The following is a 23,493-nucleotide window of genomic DNA, read 5'->3' on the forward strand; positions in this document are numbered from 1 at the left end:
AGCACCTGGTGGAAAAGTATTTATGCTTGCCATGACTGACTACTTCTCTAAGTGGATAGAGGCTGAAGCTTTTGCTCAAGTCAGAGAAAAAGAAGTTATATCCTTTATCAAAAGAAACATTATAACTAGATTTGGCATTCCCTCTGAAATTGTATGTGATAATGGTTCCCAATTCATTGGAAGCAGAACTACTAACTTTTGTGACAGTTGGGGAATCAAGATGATAACATCAACACCAGTTCACCCACAGGCCAATGGCCAAGCAGAATCATCCAACAAGATCATCATCAACAATCTGAAGAAGAAGCTAGGATCCAAGAAGGGAAAATGGGCAGAGGAGTTACCTTATGTGCTATGGGCTGACAGGACAACTCCCAAGAATGCCACTGGTCAAACACCTTTTTCTTTAGTATTTGGGGCAGAAGCAGTGATCCCAACCGCTAGAACAAGTGCTTGTGATCCTGAAGAGAATGCTACAATCCTGGCTCAGGATTTGGATACTATTGAGGAAATCAGGGACCTGGCTAGGATAAGGATGGCAAGCTACCAACAAAGAATGGCTGGTGCTTACAACAAAAATGTTAGGATAAGGAAGTTCCAAGTCGGAGATATGGTGTTGAGAAAAACATTCCAAAACACTATTAATCCTGCTGACGGAAAGTTAGCACAAAAGTGGGAAGGCCCTTACTTGATTGAGGCTGAAGCAGGAAATGGGGCATACAGATTTCTAACCATGGAAGGAAACTTATTACCAAGAGCCTGGAATGCTATTCACTTAAAGAGATACTTTATGTGAATGTGATCCTTCAAGCATGTGATCCTTATATTGAAGTATCCTCAAAGGATCCCGGTGATGTCAGTGATCCTTACTCTGGTAATGTCCTTATCTTAAAACTATTACATTTCCTTACTTTTTACCAAAGGATAAGGATCCTGTATCCTTCATCCTCTTCTCACGAACCATTTGAGTTATGATAGTTCAGGTATCTACAGCATATCGTCAAAGATCTTCAAAAGCAACACAGATCCTTGGGTCCAACCCCAGTTATCCTTGGGATTATCCCCAGTTTCCGCCAGCAGCGCACGATGATCCTGATATAGTTCACGTCTTCGGGACCAGTACCCACTTCCGGGGCTGACAACCTCATCGTACTGGCTATACCCAGGATCCTACGTATAATGGTAGACGTACCATACATCCGTTCATAAGGTTTCTAACGTTTTCACGTTAGCTAAGGTTTTGACATTTTCATGTCACTAAGTTTGGATAGTCGCCAGTAAGGGCCATACTCCAGTTTACATACGATCCTTTGGGCTTGTCCCCAGTTATCCTTCGGGCTTGTCCCCAGTTATCCTTTGGGCTTGTCCCCAGTGATCCTTTGGGATCATCCCCAGTTATCCTTTGGGCATGTCCCCAGCTACTAATTTATCTTTTACATTGGCTTAGTCCCAAGATATGTTCCATTTTTCAGGTTCTCGAAGATTAACAAATAAGGATGCTTGATCCTTATCATCCATTAAAATTTCACTTACGGTTATCTTGATTAAAGGTTAGGATCCTAACTTGGATCCTCAGGTATGATCCTTGACTATTTTGATTATACTAACCAACCCCTACACTTTGACAACTAAAACTATGATCCTCGAAAATTTTCAAAGAAAGGATATTTGATCTAGGATCATATCCTAAATTTATTAAACATGGTTTGCTCAACTCTTGTTACTCTAACAAATATGTTTCTAAAAACTGGGAAATAAGAAGATAAATAAAGGATAACAACACGAGATAAGCCAGAAAGATTAGAGTTATATTATTAACAAAAGGATCTTAAACCCTTTCAAAAAGTTGTCAAAATTGCCAACCCACATTTCTACCAGCAAAACGTGGCCCGTCCACATGGGTTGGCAAAGGGTGTCCATTGTCTATGCGGTCGTAGCAGGTGCAGGAAATTAAAGGCGGCAGGATCACAAAGGCTCATCCCCCAAACAGGGGATCCCTCCACCATTTGCGATCCTACCTATTGTTCAAAGGATCCAGGATCCTTAACCCTAAAAACTATTGTTCAAAGTACAAACCATAAAATTGTTTCAAACATCACAACCACTACCAAACTCAAAAAATTGGGCTCCGGCCTAGTCTCAAAATATCCATCATTGCCCAATCCTGCAGCTCAAACCTTCGCCGCTTCATCACCACCAGCTCCACTAGCTTCTCCACCCTGACCATTGCCAGCATCACCACCCTCCAGCATTGGGATATCCTCAGCATCATCGTCATCCTCCAACTCTGCTAGCCTTGCCTTCCAACCTTCCACGTTCCATGTGCCTTTGTCAAAGGAAGGATCCTGAGCCTCCGCAGCCATCTGCAGCTGGATCTTATACATAGTTATCGCAGCAGAGACCTTAGCATCCTGGGTGATGTCACGCTTCTCGTAGTCAAAGCTGATCAGTGCTTTGACAGCTTTATCCTTGGTAGCTCGGAGCTCCTTCTCAAGATCAGCTATCTTGAGATCCTTCAGCACACCCATCTGTTGAAGGTCGGCAATCTGGCGGTCTTGATCTTCAACGTGATTAACATAAGTCTCTATTTTGGTAAATCTCTGCAAGAAAAACAGGATATGACGTCAGACACAGGTGATCCTCAAAACCATCAAGATAACCAACAGGGGCAATGATCCTTACCTCATTGACATAGTCGAGAAACTGTTGCGGAGCAGAGGAAATCCTTGAAGATTCTCCGGAGCATTCCTCTTCTTTCCCTTACCCCTAATGGGTAATTTAGGGGCTGAAGCAGAGGGACTAGCAGCAGGAGTCTTCTTCTTCGAAGACTTGACGTTGGCAAGATCATCAATCCCAAACAAGGAGGCAGACTTGGCGGACTTAGCAGATTTCCCAGCACCTATACAATCAAAACAAGATAAGTCTCCTAACTAATTTAATATTTTTGCATAGAACTTACTTTTTGGTAAGGATACTTACTTGACATTGTGGCAGATGCGGAGGATACTTCTTGTGAATCTTGGATGGTGACTTGAAAACTTCTGGTCTTAGGATCAAGCTTCTTGAAAGCTAAAACTCTCTCTCTTGCAGCAGGAGTTAACTTGAGATGAGTAACGGATATAGCTGAAAAAAACACAAAAGACAAAAAAGACATTAGTGATCCTCATCATAAGAGACAAGTCTGATGATGATCCTTCCAGGATCCTCTATCCTACCATGAGTAGCCCACTCCTTGGGGAGATCCTCCCCGTTAAGGATGGTATCTCTCCTAACAAAGAAGAATCGTCGCTTCCAGTTGGTATCATTTTTTGTGACCTTAAAAACAGGGTGATCCTCTCCAGCTTTCCGTTTCAACAAGTATCGACAGGAACCAAATGTGGTAAGATCATATAACTCGGCCAGCTCTGGCATCCCTAAGTCAATCCCCTCCTGCTCGATGATCCTCTCAAGGGTACACAGAACCCTCCAGATCATCGGCATGGCCTGGATATAGGACATACCGGTCAGAGAGAAGAAGGACTGGGTGAAGGCTGGAAAAGGATATGAATATCCTATGATAAACGGAGTTACAGGAAAGGCCACCCAGGCGTCGGAAACGAAATCACTCAGAGCGGTGGGAGTAAAAGACTTGAAGACGGTATCCGCCGGAAAACAGTGACGGATCCTATCAACATGAGCATCAGTAAAACAGCACCTCTCTATAGGAGAGTCTTTGACGATCCCTTGGCTTTTCAAGGGACTGATCTTCTTGTGATCCTTGTGAGGAGAATTTCGGAGCAACATACTCTTGGCAGGATAAAAGCAGAAAAACAGAGCAAGAGAGGGAAGAAAGAGAGGAGAATACCTGATTGATCTTCGGTAGAGATTATAAAGGGAGAATATCTTGAATTTAAATGCAGATTGATCCTAACCCTATCTCCTATTTATAATCATGATTTGCAGGGATTGTCACATCTATGACGTAAGGGTTGCAACGGCTAGTTCGAGATTAACGGCTAGTTATCCGAGTCGTTCGTTGCAGATAAGATCAAAGCAAAATATAACTCGTTAATTTACAATAAACTCCTTATATTTTGGGGGCAATTGTTAGGGCTGGATTTTTATAATACATGATCCTTACATGTGATCCTAACCAGTGATCCTTATTTCTTTGGCAGATAGTGATCCTCAGCAGAGTTCCAGGATCAGGATCACGGACCATTATAGGATCCTCATGCTAACAGTTACCTTCATTGAATTAAGTGATATTTTGCAGGAACATCTAGCAGGATCCGCTCTTAACATCATGATCAAAGGACGCGTCTTTACAATTATAGCATGTGCTTAATCAGAGATGGACCTTGCAAAGGATATGGAAACTTGGCATGATTCAAGGGCGACAATTTAGGCTAGATTTACTTTTATTTCTAAAGGGGTAATGAGCTGATTATTAGTCTTTTTACCTAAAATAGGTCACCTACACTTGTATATATAACACTCTTCCCCATTCGGAAGAACACACAACACAACTCTCACACGCTTAGACACTCGAAACTATAGTGATCCTTGTACTCAGCTCATTATCATCCAAAGTTGTAACTATTTTTCTTATATTGAAGTTTGGTGATCGGTAGTTGCCATCACCCGAGGTTTTTTATGCCGGAGATCATACATTGATCAAGGGCTTTTTCCTCGTATAAATCATTGTGTCTTTGCATATTTTATACTGAAGTGATCCTTTACTTTTTCTACAAACCAAGCATCATACCCCATTTACATAAAGTTTGGTTGCATTATCCTTGTGTGATTTTTGACCAAAACACTCGACCATAAGCGAACCCGATTTCACAAACATAAATCCGATTAACACATTACCACATCACAGCCGATTTCTATATATCTATACATCCGATTCTAAGTTAAGATCATAAGTTATATTCACATATTTTGACCAGCCTAAATCGATCAACAATCATCATATAAACATCATGTGAACGCATAGATCATAACATCATCACATACAATCGAATAACAAGCAAACAATATACACTAACCGGTTAATGATAGCAAGAAGGTGAACCGAACAAAGACTGTTCCTTGGTTGTCTTGTGCCGTCGAGTTCGAGTGAGAAAAGAGAGAGGAGCTAGGGTTTCGTGACTTGTGTTTTTGTGTAACTAATGAGAAGCAATACCCTAATGGTGATTGCTTGTACGCATAAGAGAAAGAGCAATGGGCCGGCCCTTACTTGGGCTGCCCTTGAAGTCCGAATACAAGCAAAACGGCCCAAAGGGCTTGTGCGAGTGTGAGTGTTGTGCGGTTCGGGTTATTTATACATACACATATTTACACAATGCACATAACGTATAACATAATCACATAATCACTCAATTAATAACGTTCATATAATCACGTATCGTTACACAAAGTAGGTCTAAAGTTCGAGTTGTCACACCGATCACCAAATGTATTGCAAAAACAATAGTGATCCTTGTACAACTTCGGAAGAAAACAAGCTTAATACATTGAATTGCTAGTGTAAGTGTGTGTTTTTTGCTAAGTGTTTGCAGGGAATTCGAGTGTTGTGTGTTGTTTGTGTGGTGTGTACGACTTATGCCTTCATTGAGCTCGTTTCCCCTTAAAATGATAAGAAAAATCAACTAACTAACTTCCCGAAAAAGGTGGAAGTCACCCATGACCACCACTAACGGTTATCTCTTCATTGAGCACGTGCCTAAGAAGCATATTCCACGAGATTCCAGCAAAGAAGTAGTCCACTACGTCCATTATCTGCATTTACACATTAAAAACGTGACAATTGTAACAAAACATAAGTTCTGTTAAGGATCCAGGATCCTCAGACTCGTGATCCTCAGACTCTGGATCCTCAGACTCTCTGCATCAGCCATTAAGGATCCGTGATCCATGCCTAGTCTCAGGATAGATGATCCTTAGCACAAAATCCATGCCCTAACAGGCCTCTAGGTGCATATTGTTGGAACTTGCTATCTGGGAAGCTGGAGTGGTCATGGGTCGAGATACATGGAAACACAACACAAGACAAATGGCTTTTACATGTGGCTTATAAATACATGACAAATGAATTATGCTTCCGCTGTATACTGTGAATTGTTTATAACGTTGTAACACTTAAGGTCAATAAATGAAAGTTTTATTTATATATATTACGCGAAGTTCAATGTGAGTGGTGGCTTGGATCCTGGTATGTCACACGCCCCGCAGTAATTCCGCATGTGGTATTTTGTGGGTGTGACACTTTCAAGTCTCGGGATAAGGAAGTAGCAAGTATCTAGGATCCTGTTTATTTTGGTCAAAAATCTAATGAGGATAATGCAACCAAACTCTTAGTTACGGGGAATGATGCTTGAAATGAAGAACAATAATAAGGATCACTTCGATGTAAATTGCACAAACAACACAAGGATTTATAGGAGGAAAAAGCCCTTGATCAATGAATGATCTCCGGCATAAAAAACCTCGGGTGATGGAAACTACCGATCACCAAGCTCAAATAAATCAATAAATGTTTACAACTTCGGATAGTGACGAGCTAGGTACAAGGATCACTATGGTTAATTGTGTAAAAGTGTGTGAAAACTGTTAAGTGTTTGCTGAAAGCTTCGAGAGTGCAGTTGTACGAGAGTGTATGTAGCTGAAAATGGCTAAGTGTTCTAAAAATAGCTCGTCACCCCTTTAAAAATAAAAGCTAACTAAGCTAACAAACTGTCCGACTTTTGTGCCATGCTCCCACGTTCTCCACAACGTCCATTTCCATTCAAACGTGTGCGAAATACCCGTGGAATATTCCATAGTAACGTTGCCAAGACCAAGTCAAGCTTATTACTCCTGCAAAACAATACGAAACATAAACAAACAATCGTTAGTATGAGGATCCTTAGGGTGATCCATGATCCTGATCCTGAAGGTCTTCTGAGGATCACTATCTGTCACAGAAGTAAGGATCACTATTAGGATAACAAGTAAGGATCACTAATTGTTAGAAAATCCTCCCCTAACAATTGCTCCCAAAATATAAGGAGTAATATGTAAAATGAACGAGTTATGTTTTCTTGATCTTATCCGTAACTAACTAACAGATATATAGCCGTTGATGTAGAACTATCCGTTGTAACCATGACGTCACAGAAATGACATCCCTGCAGAATCATGATTATAAATAGGAGATATAGATAGGATCGTATGCATTTAAATTCCAGAGTTACTCCCTTTATAACCGCATCCGAAGATCAAACAGGTATTCTTCGTTCATCTTCTTCCTTTTCTTACTCTGTTTTCTTTCTCTTTCTATTATTCTGTCAAAATGTTGCTCCGGAACTCCCAATCTAAGGATCACACGAAGAACAGCCCACTAAAGAGCCAGGGAATCATCGAAAATTCCATAAAAGAACGATGTTGCTTCTCCGATCCGCAAATTGATAGGATCCGCTACTGTTTCCCGACGAATACTGTGTTCAAATCTTTTGATCCCAACACCCTCAGTGATCATATTTCTGATAACTGGGTTGCGTTTCCTGTTACTCCATTCACCATAGGCTATACATATCCCTTTCCAACTTTCACCCAATCTTTCTTTTCCCTAACCGGCATATCTTATATCCAAGCCATGTCGATGATCTGGAGGGTTTTGTATACCCTTGAAAGGATCATCGAGCAGGAGGGGATAGACTTAGGCATTGCAGAACTGGGAGAATTGTATGATCTCACTACCTTTGGTTCCCATCGTTATCTGTTCAAACGTAAACCTGGTGAGGAACACCCGATCTTCAAAGCTACCAAAAATGATACCAACTGGAAGCGGCGTTTCTTTTTTGTCAAGAGAGATTCTATCCCTGATGGGAAGGATCTACCCAAGAAATGGGCTACCCATGGTAGGATGGAAGATCATGAGAAGGATCACCAGAGAACTTATCCTTTAATATAAGAATCACTGACATTCTTTTGCTTTCTTGTTGTGCAGCTATCTCCGTTTCACATCTTAGACTGACTCCTGCTGCTAAAGAGAGACTCGCCGCGTTCAAGAGGCTTGATCCTGAAACAAGATCTTTCAAGACAACCACCCAAGATTCTCAGGAAGTATCCTCAGGTTCCGTCACGATGTCAAGTAAGTATCTTTGCTTAAAAATTCAAATAAATAATGAAATACAAGTGAAATTAAGATACTTATCTTGTTTTGGTTGTGTAGGTGCTGGAAAATCCACCAAATCTGCTTCAAAGTTCAGTGTCACTGATCTTACCACTGTCAGATCCTCCAAGAGAAAGACTCCTGCCAGCCCGATTGCTTCAATCCCCAAGGCACCCCTCAAAGGAAAGGGAGGCAAAAAGAGAAAGGCCTCCGAAGCTGAGGACCTGCAAGGTCTGCCCTTGATCCGCCAACAATTCCTTGACTACTTCAGTGAGGTAAGGATCACTGTCCCTGCTTGTATATCCTGCTTGTTTGAGGATCACCTGATCCTAAATTATCCTTTGTCTTCTTTGCAGAAATTCGCTGAGATTGAGAACTACGTTGGCCACGTTGAGGATCAGGATAATAAGATTGCTGACCTCCAAAAGGTTGCACTGCTAAAGGACCTCAAGATTGCTGATCTTCAGAAGGATCTCCAGAATGCCAAAAACGAGACGGCCAAGGTGTTGATCAACTTTGACTACAAGAGGCATGAGATCACCGAGGATGCCAAAGTCTCTGCCGCCATAGCGATGTACAAGACCAAGCTGCAAATGGCCTTGGAAGCTTAGGATCCTGACTTTGACAGGAGCACCTGGGATGTGGAGGGCTGGAAGGCAAGGCTGGCTGAACTGGAGGATGAAGAAGAGGCTGAAGAGATCCTGACCATTGAGGCTGGAGGCAAGGGTGAAGGTGGTGAAGCAAGTGGAGCCGGAGGTGGTGATGCAGCGAAGGTTTAGGCAGCAGGATTGGGCATGATGGAAACTTCTAGACATAGCCGGAGCCCAATTTTTTTTGTTTGATGGTTGTTTGTTGAACAATTTAATGGTTTGTATTTCGAACAATAGTTTTAGGTTTAAGGATCTAGGATCCTTCAGACAATAGGTAGGATTGCAAATGGTGGAGGGATCCTCTGTTTGGGGGATGAAGCGATTGTGATCCTGCCGCCTTTATATTCCTGCACTACTTTGAACCTATTATCATGGACACCCTTTACCTACCCCAGCGGACGGGCCACGTATTGCTGGTAGATGCTCGGGGTAGGTAATTTTGACAACCTTTGAAGGGTTAGTCTTTTTGTTAATAAATAAAATCTTAATCTTTTGTCGCTTATCTTGTGTTATTATCCTTTTAGTTCCTTTAATTCTCAATTGTTTTGATGTACACTTATTAAATAAGCAATTTTGAATAAGTCAGATTGAAAACATTTAGGATATGATCCATGATCAAATATCCTATAGTTGAAAAATCCCAAAAAGTAGTATATGTTTTAAGGATCATAAGTTTAGTTGTCAAATTTCAAGGGTTATTCAAATAAACAACGAATAGAATTAAAAATAGTTAAGGATCATACCTGAGGATCCAAGTTAGGATCCTAACCCTTAGTATCATAATCAGGACAATTACAAGATAAACCTTAGAGATAATTAAGGATCAAGGATCCCTAGTTGTTTAACTTCAAGGACCTGAAATAGAGCATAACTTGGGACTAAGCCAACATAAGACAAGAGTTAGCAACTGGGGACAAGCCCAAGGATAACTGGGGACAAGCCCAAGGATAACTAGGGACAAGCCCAAGGATCGTTTGTAAACTGGGGTATGGCCCTAACTGGCGACTATCCAAACTTAGTGACATGACAATGCCAAAACCTTAGCTAACATGAAAACGTTAGAAACCTTAGGAACGGATGTATGGTACGTCTACCATTATACGTAGGATCCTAGGTATAGCCAGTACAATGGAATTATCAGCCCCTAAAGCGAGTACTGGTCCCACTACCTTGAACTATACCAGGATCATCATGCGCTACAGGCGGAACTGGGGTCAAGCCCAAATAGCTAGGGTTAAACCCAAGGAACTGGATTGCTTCTGTAGATAATAAACGCTTTGCTAAGGATACCTGAACATTCAAAACTCAGAATCATGTGAGATAAGGATAAAGGACACATGATCCTTATCCTTATATGAGAAAATAAGGAAATGAAATAGTTCAAGATTAGGATGTTACCAGAGTAAGGATCATTGATGCTTTAAGGATCATTCCAGGATACCCCTAATGTAAGGATCATCTGTGCCATGAGGATCCTGCTCACATGAAATATTTCTTCAAATGGACAGCATTCCAAGCTCTTGGTAACAAATCACCTTCCATGGTCAGCAATCTATATGCCCCCTTTCCTGCTTCAGCTTCAATCAAATAAGGGCCTTCCCATTTTGGTGCCAATTTTCCATCAGCAGGATTGGTGGTATTCTGAAATGCTTTCCTTAATACCATATCACCAATCTGAAATTTCCTGATCCTGACATTTTTGTTGTAAGCACCAGCCATTCTTTGTTGATAACTGGCCATCCTTATCCTAGCCAGATCCCTGATTTCCTCAATAGTATCCAGGTCTTGAGCCAAATTCTCATCATTTTCCTCAGGATCACGGGTACTTGTTCTAGCAGTTGGAACCACCATTTCTGTTGGGATCACTAATTCTGCCCCAAATACCAAAGAGAATGGTGTTTGACCAGTAGCATTCTTAGGGGTTGTCCTATCAGCCCAAAGCACATAAGGTAGTTCTTCTGCCCATTTCCCTTTCTTGGATCCAAGCTTCTTCTTCAAATTGTTGATGATGATCTTGTTGGATGATTCTGCTTGACCATTAGCTTGTGGGTGGACTGTTGTTGATGTTATCATCTTAATCCCCCAGCTGTCACAAAAGTTAGTAGTTCTACCCCCAATAAATTGGGAACCATTATCATATATAATTTCAGAAGGAATACCAAATCTAGTTATAATATTTCTTTTAATGAAGGATATAACTTCCTTTTCTCTGACTTGGGCAAAAGCTTCAGCTTCTATCCACTTGGAGAAGTAATCTGTCATGGCTAGCATGAACACTTTTCCACCAGTTGCCTTATGCAGCTTACCAACTATATCCATGCCCCATCTCATAAATGGCCAAGAGGAGGATATAGGATGTAGAAATTCAGCCGGCTGATGAAGGATATTGCTGTGTCTCTGACAAGGATCACACTTCTTAGCATATTCCACAGTATCCCTTTTCATAGTTGGCCAGTAGTATCCTGTCCTTAGGATCCTTGAGAACAATGCCCTGCCCCCAGTGTGGTTTCCACAATCTCCTTCATGGAAGTCTTTTAAAACTTCTTGGACTTCAGGATCCTCAATGCATCTTAAATATGGTCCTGCAAGAGATAGCTTATACAACATATTATTTAAGATTGTGAATTGAGATACCTTAATTTTGAAAGCCCTAGGATTTTCTCCCGTAGGAATCTCTCCGTGTTGTAAGTGTCTCATTATTGGTGAGATCCATGATCCTGATCCTGAATAAGATTAAGTATCCTCACTAGGGATAATTGCAGAATCCTCCCCTATTTCCATGGCCACATTATCCTCGATGGTAGGAGCCAAGATATGGATAATGGGGATACTTATATCCTCCGGGATCTTCAAGGATGATCCTAAGTTAGCCAATGCATCAGCTTCTGTATTTTCTTCCCTTGGTACCTGTGTCAAACTAAAGGAAACAAAAGAGAGTGCCAATTCTTTGACTATCTCTAAATATTTGGTTAGCTTTTCACCTTTAACAGTATAGGATCCATTAAAGTGATTTGTAATTAATAATGAATCTACATGTACCTCAAGGTACCTGATCCCCATATGCTTAGCAATTTGCAAACCAGCAATTAAGGCTTCATACTCGGCCTCATTATTAGTGGTTTGGAACTCACAAGCTATAGAGTGGGGTATTATGTCCCCCTGTGGCGATTTTAGTAGTATACCAAGCCCTATGCCTTTGACGTTTGAGGATCCATCAGTATAGAGTATCCAAGGATCCTTGGTCTCCTCTAGCTGCTGGACTTCTAACTCAGCTTCTTTTTGTAAATCACTACTGAAATCAGCCACAAAGTCGGCCAATGCTTGGGATTTGATGGCTGTCCGAGGCTCATATCTTATATCATAGGCACTAAGCTTCACTGCCCACTTAGCCATCCTTCCTGACATCTCTGGTTTCTGCTTTTGAGGATACTGCAAGATATAAGGATAACACATCGTCTTTTTCTGGTTTCATCAAGGCCGGGGCTGAGGATAGGTAATCTTTGAGAGCTCTTAGGGCATTTTCATGCTTCTCAGTCCACTCAAATTTCTTGTTCTTCCTTAGGATGTCATAGAGTTCTTTGCACTTCTCTGAGGATTTGGATATAAATCTGTTCAAAGCTGCTATCCTGCCTGTTAGCCTTTGGACATCCTTAGCATTAGCAGGAGATTTGATATTCACTAAGGCTTTGATCTGTTCCGGGCTAGCTTCAATGCCTCTCTTGGTCACCATGTATCCTAAGAATTTACATGCTTTAACACCAAAGTGACACTTTGAAGGATTAAGTTTCATGTTATATCTGTCAAGGATATCAAATGCTTCCTCCAAGTCCCTTAGGTGATCCTCAGCTTTTATGGACTTTACCACCATATCATCTATGTAAACCTCCATAGTTTGTCCAATCTGATCCTTGAACATCATATTCACCAGCCTTTGATATGTTGCACCTGCATTCCTTAATCCAAACGGCATAGCAATATAACAATATATACCGGTTGGAGTCATAAAAGCCGTATCCTCTTGATCAGATGGTTCCATCTGAATTTGTTGAAATCCAGATGAAGCATCCATAAAAGTCAACAGTTCATGACCCGCCGTTGCATCCACCATGGAGTCAATGTGGGGTAATGGGAAAGGATCCTTGGGACATGCCTTATTTAAATCTGTGAAATCGACACATACCCTCCACTTTCCATTTTTCTTTTGAACAACAACCACATTGGCCAACCATCTTGGATACTTGACCTCTCTAATCATACCTGCCCGGAGCAATTTCTCTACCTCTTCCTGGATAATGGCATTTCTTTCGGGTGCAAATTTCCTCCTTTTTTGATGGATTGGTTTGAATGACCTGTCAATGCCAAGTTTATGAGTTATAATATCTTTAGATATACCTGTCATAACCTCGTGTTTCCATGCAAAGGTAGTCTTCCTTCTTTTGAGGAAGGATACGAGATCTTCTTTCGTTTTGCCAAGGATCCCCGATCCGATATAGATTCTGGATTCAGGATCATCAGGATCCATGAGGATTTCTACCACATCCTGCTCTCTTGCCTCCAAGACATCCCTTGGAGGATACTTTGATTGCTATTGCTCCCTTGACTTCGAGGCTGGTTTCATCGATGAAGTGTAGCAGTTCTTAGCCTCCTGCTAATCACTGTCAATCTTGACTATTCCCCAAGGACTAGGGAGCTTCACACATTGATGGTAGGTAGATGGGACTGCCTTCATATCGTGTATCCAGGGCCTGCCAAGGATAACATTACAACAAGATAAACAGTCAATAACACAAAATTTTTGATAAGAATGTAGGCCTTCTATGTATATTGGGAGTTTAATGTCCCCCAAGGTATTCTTAGTTTCGCCACTAAATCCCACGAGCACGGAGGATCTTGGTATGATATCTGATTCAGGGATACCCATTTTCTTTAGAACATCAAGTTGGATAATGTTCACTGAGCTTCCTCCATCAATAAGGATCCTGCGGATAAAATGGTTAGAAATGAAAAGAGTAATAACTAAACCATCGTGATGAGGATCCTGGATATCAACACGATCATCCTCATCAAAGGTTATGACTTTTCCTTCAGAGACACTTGATGTTCGAACAGGTATTTCTCCATTATCCATTTTAGTTTCCTTTGCATGCCTTTTAGCTGCTGAGAAGGATGTACCAAAGATGTCTGATCCTCCAGAAATAAAGTTTATTACTTGTGCATCTGCTGGAGGGTCCGGAGCTTTCTCAGGGATCCTTTCAGGATCCTGAGTCCTTGACTTTTTTCTACCCAGCAATTCTTTTAGATGCCCCTTGCTCAACAAGTATCCAATTTCCTTTCTCATTGCAATGCATTCTTCTGTTAGATGCCCAAAATCTTCATGGTATGCACACCACTTTGATTTATCTTTGGTTGCAGCTGGTCTGTCATTTTTTCTAGGCCATCTGGCTTTATCACCTAGGTTCTGCATCGCAAGGATTAGTTCATTGTTATCAACGGAAAAACAATATTCAGAAATTGGAGGATAATCCTCATCATCCTCTTCTTGATCAACATCATGCACGTTCTGGTTATCAGATCTGTTATAGGATCTGAACTTGTTATTCTTAAACGAGGATCCTTGCTTCTCTTGCTTTGAGGATCCTGCTAATCTCTCCTGGATCCTCTTGTCATCCTCTAGCCGGATGAACCTGAGTGCCCGGGTTCTTACCTCATCTAAGTTCCTGCATGGTGTCATAACAAGATCATCATAGAACAATGAATCCCTAAGCAATCCCATTTTGAAGGCCTCAATAGCCGTGGCTATATCCAAGTTGGGAATGTCTAAGGATTCTTTACTAAATTTGGTAATGTAATCCCTTAACGATTCATTATGACCCTGGGTTATCCTATATAGATCACTAGTTAATCGTTCAAATTTTCTACTACAAGAAAACTGATTATTGAATAAGTTAACTAGATTAGCAAATGAGGTAATAGAGTAAGGGAGAAGACTTAGTAGCCATTTAAGAGCTGATCCAGTAAGAGTGGATCCGAATCCCTTGCATAGGCATGCTTCCTTTAACCTTTCTGGAATTGGATTGATCTCCATCCTCTCCCTGTATTGTGCTATGTGTTCCTCAGGATCCGTCGAACCATCATACAGCTTCATGGTTGGCACATGGAACCTTTTGGGTATCTCAGCATCACAAATTGGTGGTGCAAAACGAGATATCTTATGGCTTCCATCTGCAATCTCCGGGATAGGTTTGACCACTCCTGGAACACTTGATATCATATCCTTCAATTTTTGCAACTCTCTGGCCATGGCATGGTTGATACCTGTATCTTGCATGAATCCATGGTTAGTGGTGAGAGAATTATTAAAAGTGTTACCTCCCATCGGGTTTAAATTAGGAACACCAGATGTGAATCCATATTGCTGGGACTCTGGAATGATGGAAGGACCAGTAGAAGCAATGGTCTGCATCGGAATAAAATCTCCTTGATGGACATCGGAACTTCCTGTTTGCAAACTCCTCAATGATCCTGGCATCTGGAAGGATCCCTGAAACTGGGACGATCCTGGAACAAAGGAGGATCCTTGAACCTGGGATGATCCTGGGACAAAGGAGGATCCTTGAACCTGGGATGATCCTGGGACGAAGGAGGATCCTTGAACCTGGGATAATCCTGGGACGAAGGCGGATCCTTGTACCTGGGATAATCCTGGGACGAAGGAGGATCCTTGTACCTGGGGTGATCCTGGAACAAAGGAGGATCCTTGAACCTGGGACGATCCTGGGACGAAGGAGGATCCTTGTACCTGGGATAATCCTAGAACAAAGGAAGATCCTTGAACCTGGGATGATCCTGGAACAAAGGAAGATCCTTGATTCTGCTGCGCTCCCGAGTATCCTCCTGAATTCATGAAGGATCCCATATGCTGAGGATAGGATCCTGCTAGCTGGAAATATGAACCTGATGCCTGAGTCACTATTGTTGATCCATAGTGCACTCCTTTTGGTCCACCCACATATTGAACATCTGGAACCACCGATGGCTGAGAAGTAATCACCGGAGTATCAAAATTCAAAGATCTGGGCACCAGTGGGGAATGATCCTCTGCCGCTTTCTTTTGTTTCTTGAGATCTCCGATTTCTTTGAGAATCCTTTCATTGGTCTTATCCTGTTGTTGTATATGATCCTTCATCTGCAAAATCAAAGTAAACATGTCACTAGTAGTGCGAGTGTAAGAAGCAGAAGAAGTTGGAGGTTTGGAGAAAATAGGAGTTGGTTTCTTCTCAGCATTTTTCTGAGATCCAGCAGGTGGTGGAGGCAAAGGTGGAATGCCCTGAGACGAATTGACCGCAGACATTGCAATAGAGGTATTCTTCAATGATGAAGCCATGTACTTGTATGCAATGAACCGGAATGATCACCAACAGAAAAACTTCTTAGGAATGAAGCACCAATTGCCCCACGGTGGGCGCCAAACTGTTTTGGTCAAAAATCTAATGAGGATAATGCAACCAAACTCTTAGTTACGGGGAATGATGCTTGAAATGAAGAATAATAATAAGGATCACTTCGATGTAAATTGCACAAACAACACAAGGATTTATACGAGGAAAAAGCCCTTGATCAATGAATGATCTCCGGCATAAAAAACCTCGGGTGATGGAAACTACCGATCACCAAGCTCAAATAAATCAATAAATGATTACAACTTCGGATAGTGATGAGCTAGGTACAAGGATCACTATGGTTAATTGTGTAAAAGTGTGTGAAAACTGTTAAGTGTTTGCTGAAAGCTTCGAGAGTGCAGTTGTACGAGAGTGTATGTAGCTGAAAATGGCTAAGTTTTCTAAAAATAGCTCGTCACCCCTTTAAAAATAAAAGCTAACTAAGCTAACAAACTGTCCGACTTTTGTGCCATGCTCCCACGTTCTCCACAACGTCCATTTCCATTCAAACGTGTGCGAAATACCCGTGGAATATTCCATAGTAACGTTGCCAAGACCAAGTCAAGCTTATTACTCCTGCAAAACAATACGAAACATAAACAAACAATCGTTAGTATGAGGATCCTTAGGGTGATCCATGATCCTGATCCTGAAGGTCTTCTGAGGATCACTATCTGTCACAGAAGTAAGGATCACTATTAGGATAACAAGTAAGGATCACTAATTGTTAGAAAATCCTCCCCTAACAATTGCCCCCAAAATATAAGGAGTAATATGTAAAATGAACGAGTTATGTTTTCTTGATCTTATCCGTAACTAACTAACGGATATATAGCCGTTGATGTAGAACTATCCGTTGTAACCATGACGTCACAGAAATGACATCCCTGCAGAATCATGATTATAAATAGGAGATATAGATAGGATCGTATGCATTTAAATTCCAGAGTTACTCCCTTTATAACCGCATCCGAAGATCCTCCCCTAACACTGGTGATGAGTTTCCTGAGGAGGATCCTAAATCCTGGATGACCCCAATCATGAAATATCTCAAAGAAGGACACATCCCAAAGGATGAGAATCCTAACGCTTTTAGGATGAAGGTATCTCGTTTCACTATTATAAGTAATGTTTTGTATAAGAAGTCTCTTATAGGACCATACCTAAGGTGCTTGGAGGATCCTGAGACTAAGGAGGTACCTTAGGATATCCATGAAGGAGATTGTGGCAACCATACTGGGGGCAGATCATTGTTCTCGAAGATGCTAAGAATAGGATACTATTGGCCGACTATGAGGAAAGATGCTTGTCACACCCCCAAAATCCACACGCGGAGTAACACCGCTTGGGAGCGTGACTGACCAGGATCAAGCCACCAATCATATTGAACATGTAATTAATATTAAGTAAAATAAAAGTAAACCATCCATTCAATACGATGGGTGTTCAAAACATAACCATAATTTCAAAGTGTAGCGGAAGCATAGTAAATAAACCAACAATAGTTAATAGTTTTAAATGTCATAATAGTTCAACGTAGAAACCACGATCCTTGCCCACAACGACCCGCTTCTCCAGTGCAAGCTCCAAGTACCTAACGATCTGCAAGGCATGTAACAGAATGATCAACAAACTAGTTGAGCGAGTTCACAGTAAGTAAATGCGTAACAGTAAGTAACGGGTGGCTCTACAGGGCCAATAGTAAATTATACAGGTGGGGGCTTCCCATGTTATGTGACCACTAGACTATTCGTATTATCCCTGCTCTTCGTCCGAGAACAGTAGCGCGTATGAGGTGTGCGTAGGTTTTACGCACGTATCCTTTGTATCGAGGATAGTAATTAGTATATGACCACGTAGGTGTTATCCCGACCTACGGAAAAAGTAAGTAATGCGTACACGTAGGTTTTACGTGCGTGCCTGACATCCGAGGCAGTAATGGCATATGACCACGTAGGTGTTATCCAACCTACGGAACCACGTAGGTGTTATCCAACCTACGGAACCACGTAGGTGTTATCCCAACCTACGGAACCGTCCTGACATCCGAGGACCACGATAGGTGATAGTCTAGGAAAAGCGTTTGTATGTTATAAGTCAATTGAAACCTTTAACCCATTCCCACGACCCGGGAATCCCATGCCTTAGTAGGAGTGTGAACTCACCTTGGTTTGCTCGGTATGCTAGGTTATGCACTCACAAGTAATTAATCAAGTCCTAGTGTATGCACGTATAACAAATCAGTTCATGTTCACAATGATACGCATGCAATTTAATGTTCACATAACAGTCAGTTTGCATATCGGCACAACACGTATTATTTCACATTAAATCATCAGCTAGTGTACACGAATACAAATATTAACATTCATCACCAAGCATGGCATGCCAAATAAATCAAGCACATATTCCGTCATTCAAAGTATGTTCATAATCCCTAATATCTTTCGTCCCAACTGTTATCTTTCGACACAACAGCTATCTTTCGACATATTAGTTATCACAGTTATCTTTCGGACCAATGTTATGTTTCGAACCAAATATCATCTTTCGACCAAATGTCATCTTTCGGTTAATGCTATCCTTCGGTCCACACTACTATGGTTCGGTCAATGCTATCCTTCGGTCAACACTACTATGTTTCGACTAACAAGTATCTTTCGGTCACAACTATGTTTCGAACAACTAATATCTTTCGGTCAATATCAGTTACGTTTACTCAAAGTTTCCAAGTTTAACCGTGATTATCAATTAACACAAATTTCACAAATCAGCTAACATCAACAAGATCAAACAAGCATGATTCCCATGTTTATCAAGAACCCTAATCTGAATAACAAGATCATTCAAACTATCCAATTTACACATAGGTGCCGATTACATAAACATGTCCGATTACAATATTCGGCCGATTATAAACCTGGTTAACATAAACATCTTAACAACCATGACAATTCAATTCGTATATTATCCGATCATCGTGTAAATAATGTCCGGTTCTAACAACATTCTATCGATTAACAAGCAAGTCCGGCCGGTTATCAGGCATATCCGGCCGATCAACAAAGCTAAATCAACATGTTATCATCAAATCGTATTATCAATCACCCATTTAACAAACATCAATTCCTATCCGGTCGATCACCCTGACCTGATTAACTAGCCGATTAACAAACCAATTCGTAACATTGAACATGAAATCATTTAATCAATCAAAACAATACAATTAAACACTAACCGAAAATCTGGATGACGGAATGAAATCCTTCGAACAGGGAATGGGTCTGCTATGCCGTCACACACACACAAGGAAACTAGGGTTTTTGAAACTAACTGTCGACTTACATGCATTCACGTATTTAAACGTATCACAGGAATGGGCCAAGCCCATTAGAAAGACTGGGCCGAAAGATGTCGAAGGTTAGAGTCCTTGGTCGAAGGATATGTTTCGTAATCCTTCGAACCGAAAGTTGATCCTTCGAATCGAAGGTTATCTTTCGTGATCCTTCGAATCCTTCGAACTGTATGTCATGTTTCGTGATCTAGACTAAGTGTTTTAATAATAATTCTAATATTATTTTCTACCACAGCAAGTAATCACATATAGGCAAAACGACAATACGTTCCATTAAAACACAACGCGTACAATTTCAATTCCACAATCCAAACAACAAAACAGTCAAAGTCAACGCGCATTTAATGCGAAAGTGAAAGTCAGAAACTCGAGTTGTCACATTATCCCCAACTTAAAAGAAATTTCGTCCCGAAATTTGGTATGCACTCACTGAGGAAGCTAGGTAAGTTACATCGTTCACTGGTTTTCCTGGGGTGTCACATCGGACGGTTCCGTAGGTTGGGATAACACCTACGTGGTTCCGTAGGTTGGATAACACCTACGTGGTTCCGTAGGTTGGATAACACCTACGTGGTCATATGCCATTACTGCCTCGGATGTCAGGCACGCACGTAAAACCTACGTGTACGCATTACTTACTTTTTCCGTAGGTCGGGATAACACCTACGTGGTCATATACTAATTACTATCCTCGATACAAAGGATACGTGCGTAAAACCTACGCGCACCTCATACGCGCTACTGTTCTCGGACGAAGAGCAGGGATAATACGAATAGTCTAGTGGTCACATAACATGGGAAGCCCCCACCTGTATAATTTACTATTGGCCCTGTAGAGCCACCCGTTACTTACTGTTACGCATTTACTTACTGTGAACTCGCTCAACTAGTTTGTTGATCATTCTGTTACATGCCTTGCAGATCGTTAGGTACTTGGAGCTTGCACTGGAGAAGCGGGTCGTTGTGGGCAAGGATCGTGGTTTCTACGTTGAACTATTATGACATTTAAAACTATTAACTATTGTTGGTTTATTTACTATGCTTCCGCTACACTTTGAAATTATGGTTATGTTTTGAACACCCATCGTATTGAATGGATGGTTTACTTTTATTTTACTTAATATTAATTACATGTTCAATATGATTGGTGGCTTGATCCTGGTCAGTCACGCTCCCAAGCGGTGTTACTCCGCGTGTGGATTTTGGGGGTGTGACAGATTGGTATCAGAGCCATTGGTTATAGAGAACTTGGTTTTAATATGGGAAAAACGTTTTTATTAAAACCGGACTATAACCAGAACAGTGCTCTCAACGATCCACAACGACGCTTCGCTCCACGTGCAAGACTCAACTTCCTAGGTAATAAGGTTTATGTTTATTGCCTACATTGCTAGAATTTGCATAGAACTTTGCTCGTAGTATGCTTACATTACCTTGCTCACAACTTGTCATTGCATGAGAATACTTATGTGCTTACACTCTTCTGTCATCGCACTATTCGCGAACCTTTCTCACTTATGTTGCCTTTGATGTGAAGATCAATGGCCGCACGAATTAACATGACTCAAGCCCAGCTAGAGGCTCTCATTGCTGCGGCAGTTGCAGCCGCCCAAGCAGGTAGTATACCCTGCAGTATAGACACTAGGATCTTTAGATCCTACATTAATTCTCGTACTTAACTTTGCCCTATTCGTACACAATAGGTCAACCCGCTCAGCAACAGCCTGGGTGCACCTTCAAGAATTTCATGGATTGTCGTCCTAGCTCGTTCAGTGGCACGGAGGGAGCAGTTGGACTCCTCCACTGGTTTGAAAAGCTCGAGTCGGTTTTCGAAATGTGTGAATGCCCTGAGGCTCGCAGGGTGAAGTTCGCCACTGGCACACTTGAAGGGATTGCGCTCACCTGGTGGAACGCACAAGTGCAGATCTTAGGGTTGGCAGCTGCTAACGCCACACCCTGGAATGATTTCAAAGAACTGATCAAGAGGGAATACTGCACTAGAGAAGACATTCACAAGTTGGAGGACGAGTTGTATAACTTGAAAATGGTTGGTTCGGAAATCGAAGCCTACACCAAGAGATCAAATGAGTTGGCTGTGTTATGTCCAAGTATGGTGGACCCTCCATACAAGCGTATTGAGTTGTATCTCAAAGGTTTGGCACCAGAAATACAGAGCCACGTTACCTCGGCTAACCTCAACAACATCCAGGAAATTCAGCGTCTCGCTCATCGCATCACCGATCAGGCAGTGGAACAGAATAAACTGCCTAAGCGTGTCAGTGCTACTGCTACCGCTACTGCTTCTACTACACTTGCTACTCCCAGTGAAAGTAAGAGAAAATGGGATGGGGATTCTAGCAAGGGGTCAGCTTCAGTTCAGTCACAAGCTCAGCAACGAAAGACAGACAGTTACCAGAGTCCCAGTCAGCACTCCTCAGGCAGCCACAGACAGGGAGGGTATCGAGGAAACCTTCCAAAGTGTAGCACCTGCAACAAACATCACAGTGGCCAGTGTAATAAGGTTCGTTGTCAAAGATGCCTCAAGATGGGTCATGAGGCCAAAGATTGTAGAAGCGCTCGACCTGCGAACCAGAACCAGCAGCAGCCACCGGCACAGCAGAATCAGCAACAGGGCAACAAGGGGTGTTATAATTGTGGTGCTGAAGGTCACATCAAGAGACACTGCCCCCAGCTAAACAGGAACCGGAACAACAACAACAATCAGGGCAACGGGAACAATAACAACAACAACGGGGGAAACAACAACAACAACGGCAATGAAGCTCGTGGTCGTGCTTTTGTGTTGGGTCGAGGAGACGCAGTGAATGATCCCAATGTGGTTATGGGTAAGTTTCTTCTCGACGATATTTATGTTAGTGTCTTATTTGATTCGGGTGCTGATACAAGCTATATGTCATTGAAAATGAGTAAATTATTAAAACGTACACCAACACCCCTAGACACCAAACACGTCGTAGAACTAGCCAATGGTAAAAGTGTAGAAGCCGCACAGGTAGTCAAGGGTTGTAGTATTGTTCTAGCGGGTCAGACTTTCTCGATTGATCTCATACCCATAGTTTTGGGTAGTTTCGACGTCGTCATCGGTATGGATTGGTTATCCCAACATCACGCGGAGATCTTATGCAAAGAAAAAGTTATTCGTATTCCTCGCTCCAGTCAAGAACCTCTCGAAGTACAAGGTGACAAGAGTGGTGCTGTGGTTGGCATCATCTCATTCTTAAAGGCGCAGAAATGTTTACGAAAGGGGCATACTGCCATTCTGGCACTTGTCACTGACGCATCTGCAAAGGAAAAGAAGCTGGAGGATATACCAGTTGTGCGTGATTTTCCTCAAGTGTTTCCTGAAGATTTACCTGGTTTACCTCCTCATCGTCAAGTCGAGTTTCAGGTTGAGTTAGCTCCTGGAGCAGCACCAATAGCCCGCGCACCGTATCGTTTAGCTCCAACCGAACTGGAAGAACTGTCGAAGCAGCTACAAGAGCTCTTGGAAAAAGGCTTTATTCGTCCAAGCTCTTCGCCTTGGGGAGCTCCAGTGTTATTTGTAAAGAAGAAAGACGGTACGTTTAGAATGTGCATCGACTACCGTGAACTCAATAAGGTGACGGTGAAGAACCGTTATCCTCTTCCGCGCATAGATGACTTATTCGACCAGTTGCAAGGGTCGTGTTACTATTCCAAGATTGATTTAAGGTCAGGGTATCATCAGCTGAGAGTCCGGGATGAGGACGTCTCCAAAACCGCTTTCAGAACTCGCTACGGTCATTACGAGTTTCTTGTCATGCCATTCGGGCTTACGAACGCGCCTGCAGTCTTCATGGATCTTATGAACAGGGTGTGCAAACCTTATCTTGATAAGTTTGTTATCGTTTTCATCGACGACATTTTGAT

The sequence above is a fragment of the Helianthus annuus genome, chromosome 8 (assembly GCF_002127325.2).
Source record: "Helianthus annuus cultivar XRQ/B chromosome 8, HanXRQr2.0-SUNRISE, whole genome shotgun sequence".
In the NCBI taxonomy this organism is placed as follows: domain Eukaryota; kingdom Viridiplantae; phylum Streptophyta; class Magnoliopsida; order Asterales; family Asteraceae; genus Helianthus; species Helianthus annuus.